Genomic DNA, 5,983 nt, shown 5'->3' on the forward strand with positions numbered 1-5,983 from the left:
TTGTGATACTGTTCTTTACCCTAGGGTTTTGTCTCGTACAATAACTCATGTATGTTGCAGAAACTTTTCGCATTTGGTTCTAAACCTTGGCTCCTCACGGCCCAGACGAAGATGCCCATCCTTATGATTGATTCCAGAGTAAGTTGATGAAGGTAGATTTCAAATACCTTCAGTACTTTCACGACAAAACTGCTCAAAGGAAATCGCAGTCCAGCCTTCAAGAAGCTTCGAAAGATTACGACTTCATTCTCTTCGGGAGTAGGCGTAGTCTTCTCCCCGGCATCTGCCCTCACAATAGACATGTCTCGAAAATACCTTCCCTTCATGCTATCAAGATGACTCTGTTTGATGCTCGACTTTTCGAAGACTGTGTGACTTGGTCGCCACGGTCGATCTTCGGACTCTTCACCACCACTATCCGCATCAAAACTATCATTGACACCAGTATCTTCAGATAAACCCTCCAAAATCTCTTCAGTAATCTTCTCTGTATTAGTCTTTGACATTGATTGAAGAAAGCCCAGATGCATCTCCTCAGAAAGACTTAGCTTCGAATCACCAACAACTTTTTTATCTTCAGACATCCTTGCAAAACGCTGAGAAGGTGTTCTCGAAACCGAAGCTTAAAAATCTAAGAAGCCAAGCAAGTGTTGTTGCACAGGCTAAAAGTTGGGTGAGTAAAAGCAGATGGCAAGAGAGCGTACCAAATAAACTCGTGATGAGCCCTTATTTATACACCTAGTGCGTTGAAAACTGGAGGGTCCCGCTTGTCAAAGACTGTTGCTATTCTAGCAAAGAGAAGGTGTTTTTTCGGACCTTCGGCTTAAGGCCTTCGTCCATGTCGCAATATGAATTTATCATTCCAGCAAATTAATATTGCGAGGGGCTACTGTTGGGAGCCTTTGGCTTCCGAAGGTCCTCAAAAATATGATTTGACAATGTTTTCCAAGTATGCGAGCAGGTATCTTCGGAATCAGGTTGCGGGTATACAAGAGCATGGTCAAGACGAAGCTTGACTGGAATGGAAGACAATCATGACAAAGGATAAGACGATCACGAAGCTATGTGCAGAAAAGCTTCGGCATGACAGCAAAAAAGGGGAACCGAAATAAAGAGGAAAAGCCAAATTAGACCTCGAAGAATTACTATAGAGTTATTGATAAATGTAAAGGGCATTAATGTAATTTTACACGGGCTGCGTCCCGTGCCTATAAATAGATGAACAGTACTCCCGTACAGTTCACGCTGACTGAGCATTTGCTTTAGCATCACGCTTGTACCCTTACTTTCCTTCAAGCCGAAGCATTTGAGAGCAAGTCCCCAACAGATACCTATATCGTTATTACATTAATTGGAAAGTATGTGACTTATTTGTGAAACTCTATATTTTATAATGTTTTAAAAATATCATTGGTCTTATGTCATTGTGTGGGATATGAATGGTTTTATAGATCAGCACATGTATTGATTAGTAATCATGTTTTACGAATTATTAATATAGAGATATCAAATCAATAATATGGGCACATGATAAAGTTCATGATGTTGTATTAATTCACTCCAAGATCTTGCTTATATTGTTATGTTGAAAAGTGTTATCAAGCTTTCTTGAGTGGTATACCTGTTGGATCCTTAGACCTGAGATCATAATTTTTTTCACTATGTGTACTGATAGATTTTGGGGCTATCATATAGTGCTCTATAAATAGCTAGTTATAAAAGTAGTTTTTGGATGTACCATCAAACATATGATGGGGGTGGAAGCGAACTAAGATGAAATTTGTTTCTCCTACATAACAGAAGAGATGTCTTTAGGTCCCTTGATATGATCATATTAAGAAAGTGTATAGTCATGCTGATTTGATTAAAGAGTTAATCATGATGTGAGTAAAGAGTTAGTCATAAGTTGTATTTCACTGCAAGATCGAGTGAAATATTGAGCCATTACAAAGGTGGAATAAATCTAGCCTTGAGTCTGACATAATCGTATGGCAGAAGGATCATGATATGTGTATATCAAGGTTCAGTCAAGGGCGGATCCACATGGGGGGAAAGGGGACCGTGGCCCCCACTTAATTTTTAGTACCTCTTATAACTCATGTTTATTTACAGTTAAGTATATAAAAAATAAAAGTTTTAGGTAGACCAAAGCAGTTATGTCCTAGACCTTCCACTGCCGGAATCTAGCTCTTTATCGAGTGCTCGGCGCTTTGCCGAGTGCTTTCTATTGGGCACTCAGCAAAGAAGTCTTTGTCGAGTGCCGCACTCGGCAAAGTCCTGCTCTTGGTAACGACCACGTTTACTGAGAGGACTCTCGGCACAGGAAGACACTCGGCAAAGACAACTTTGTCGAGTGCCAAACACTCGGCGAACGACGACGCTCGGCAAAGGGCTGTCAGCAGCCGTCTATAGCTGACGGCCATTATCTTTGCCGAGCGCCGGACTTTGGCACTCGGCAAAAGAAGCTACTTTGCCGAGTGTCTCAAGCCCAACCCTCAGCAAACTATGCTTTGTCGAGTGTCTATCTTGGACACTCGGCAAAGTATATTTTAATTTTTTTTCTTTTTCCAACCAAACTTTTTGTGGTATGGTCCTACACTATGTAGACTTACATGTTCCATTTTGGCACAATTATAAAAGTGTTTGCTATAACTATTAGATTTTGTTTTTTTAATTGAATTTACTCAGATAATTCAGATTTGAACTGCAAGTAACTCGAAAACTGGAAAACCGTGAATGCAAAAATGGTATCCATGTTATTTAGCACAAGTTACGACCGATTTAAGGAGCAGACCGGAATTTTCGAGAACCATGCTCATGTAACATCACTGTGAACTTGCGATCAAGTTGTTTAAAATTGTATAAAACCCAAACAAAGTCAGAAAATCATGAAACTTGTCCATATGTCATGATATCATATGTATAGGTTGTGATAAAAAATGAAAATGTTTCGTGAAAGTTATCACGCACTATGAGTATACACCTAGATGGTCTACATTAAAGCTCTATGATTTCATGTGTAGAACACTTAGTTTCTACACATAGTGTGTGATAAATTTCACGAAACAGGTCTTGGAAGGTTGTGAAGAATGCAGGGGGTCACGGTCGTAACCCCAATGGCATCCTTGGTCTTCTGTGCAGGGAACACTTCCCTGTACTAGCTAAGTATGTCGTAGTGACGAGCCCAACCTACATCTTTGACCACTATGCTGTCGCCCCTGATGCAGTAGACCGGGACGACAGTGACTTCAACCACAAGGCAGAGCGAGTGAAGCAAGAGTTGTGGGTAATTCTTACTATAATGTAAAATATGTCGCATTTGTTTCACATTCTTGAAATAATGTATGGGTACATCATCTTTGTATGCAGAATTTCTTCAGATGCGAGGCTGGCTACAAGACTAGGGTGGATGTGGTGGCCACCACAAGCTGCAAGAAGCTCGTCGTGGACATGCACTACAAGGCACGAATCTACGCCATCGTCAACTACCACGGCTCCGTTCTTGGGGAGAAGGTGACCAAGCAGGAATCTCAAACCATGTCGTTGACCATGGACCAGTACTTGCAGGTAAATACAACACTTTAATATTCATGTTAATTTTTTTTCTTAATTTTATCTTCTTATATGCAGTGTACTTGTTTTACTTTGTAGATGATTCCTTATTGGTGCGCCGCACATCCTCAGTGCTGGGAGCAAATGGTGGATAGGTGGTGCTTGCCAGAGTGGGACGAGGCGCATAACGCTAGCTGGAAACGACATCTGATGATGCAAGGTCCCTCCCACCATTAAGGCAGCCGCAACCTCGGCAAATATGCAGAAGCATGAGTACACCCTCTTTTTTATTTAGGTATATAACACTGGATTAGATATTATTTCTAACTATCTCGTTGGTTTTCTTGAAGTCGGCATCACATGGTGGCCAGCCTTGCTCCATATTCTCAGCTTATTCTATGGCCCACAAGGGCAAGGCGACGTCCGATGTCACCTACAACCCAGATGATAGGCCCTAGGCGTATAGCAACCCTGCCGTCTACAGCCGCCTAAGTGAGTATACTGCCATGGATTAGGAGGTCCATAGGCTAGATTACGACCCGAGGACCAAGGACATCGATGGAGATATCCTCATGAGGGTCAGAGGAGGCAAGAGGCATGGGCGGTACTAGATTGTCGACGGGGCAATTGACTCGTCGTCCACTCCCACTCTATCTCAGGTGCGAGCAAGGAACACGATCTTGAGCCCAGCCATACGACCTCGGCAGGACAACTCACATCATCGGATACAACAACTCGAGGTTAGTGCTTCTGTAACTCGTCATTCCTTGAGTTATATACCTTCTCTTTGAGTTATTATAACATTGGCTTGGAATATTACAGACCCAGCTAGAATAAAAGAGGAGGGAACATCAGGAGATGGAGGCGAGGATGATGGAAGAGCGGGAGGCCCGCTTGGCAGATCAGCAGAGGATGGCGGAGATGTTCTAATACATGCAGAGCCTTGGCGCCGCACATGGTTTCGCTCCACCACCTCTGTTGTTCTCTCCAGTTGACCCTGCTCTATTTCATACTCCTGTGAGTATCAAAATTCTAGTTCTTCATGATATATATTCATCTGGTATAACACATGCAATCTCTTTTCTGTGCTGGGACAATCTAGGCGACATCCAACAACCCTAATGGATAACCTAGCCCATCGCTGCACTAGTCCAGCCGCCCACCTCGATGAGATATTATCTTTGTTAGTGTTGTCAATACTTTGTGAGATAACCCGGTCAGAACTTGATTGATGTTGGTAATGCTTTGTGAGATACTTGAGACTTATGCTCTTGAGTGTTGGATACTTATGTTTGTGTTCGAACATGTTGGTAATGCTTTGTAAGAACTTGTTTGATTTATGGTCTTTGTGGGATATGTGATGTATATGTGATATCTGTGATGATTATGTGATATATGTGATAATTATGTGATATCTTTTGTTTGTTTGGATGGAATAGTAAAAACAAATAAAAGGGGTATACTGATCACTTTGCCGAGTGTAACACTCGACAAAGAGGTGCTTTGCCGAGTGCCTAGGTCATAGCACTCGGTAAAGAAGGCACACCTAGGCACCGATAAAGCTTCTTTGCCGAGTGTTGTGGCCTCGGCATTCGACAAAGGCACTGACAAAGGGGCCTACTGGCGACCTCTTTGTCGAGAGGTAGTCTGGTGGGCACTCGGCAAAGAGGGCAACTCTTTGCCAAGTGTCACCTAATAAACTCGGCAAAGGGATACTCTTTGTCGAGTGTCACCTAGTACACTCGACAAAGGCTCCGTCTCCGTTACCAGCTGCCGTGATAGTGACTTTTCTTTGTCGAGTACCTTGTGACGCTCAACAAAGTCTTTGCCGAGTGCCCAATAAAAAGTACTCGGCAAAGAAGCCGTAGCCGATGTACAGTTCACCGAGCTCTCTTTGCCGAGTGTCACACTTGGCAAAGCCTTCGCTAAATGTTTTCCAGGCTTTGCCGAGTGCTTCAGACACTCGACAAAGAGGTTGTTTCCAGTAGTGTTCTAGTGGGATCGGTCCAGTTGTCCTAACTCACATTCTCTTTCTTGATCCATTTCTTGCATCTATTAGTTCGACCTCATTCTTCCCAATGCTACCCGAACTAATCTGTCAGATGCCACGTTCTCGACGCTACCCGCCGTTGTCACCTTCTCGAAGTGTGTTGTCGTCTGACCCGACCCCTTCGTACCGCCTCACCCTGCTCGTCCTTGTTGTGACGTCGGCCCATCCAGCAAGCTCGATCTGACTCGTCGTGAAGATGCGACCCATCGTCGACAGACGGTGAGCTTAGCAAACAAGCGAGCATTGACTCTTTGTCGAGTAGGTCGTCTGACACCGCCTCCTTCCCTATGCCCCACCCTTCGAGAAGATCTACAGATCGACATTCGACAAGGGTACATATAGTTTTGATTTGGTCAACAAAAAATTAGCGGTATGCTTGCT

This window comes from Zea mays, chromosome 9, assembly GCF_902167145.1.
Source record: "Zea mays cultivar B73 chromosome 9, Zm-B73-REFERENCE-NAM-5.0, whole genome shotgun sequence".
NCBI lineage: Eukaryota > Viridiplantae > Streptophyta > Magnoliopsida > Poales > Poaceae > Zea > Zea mays.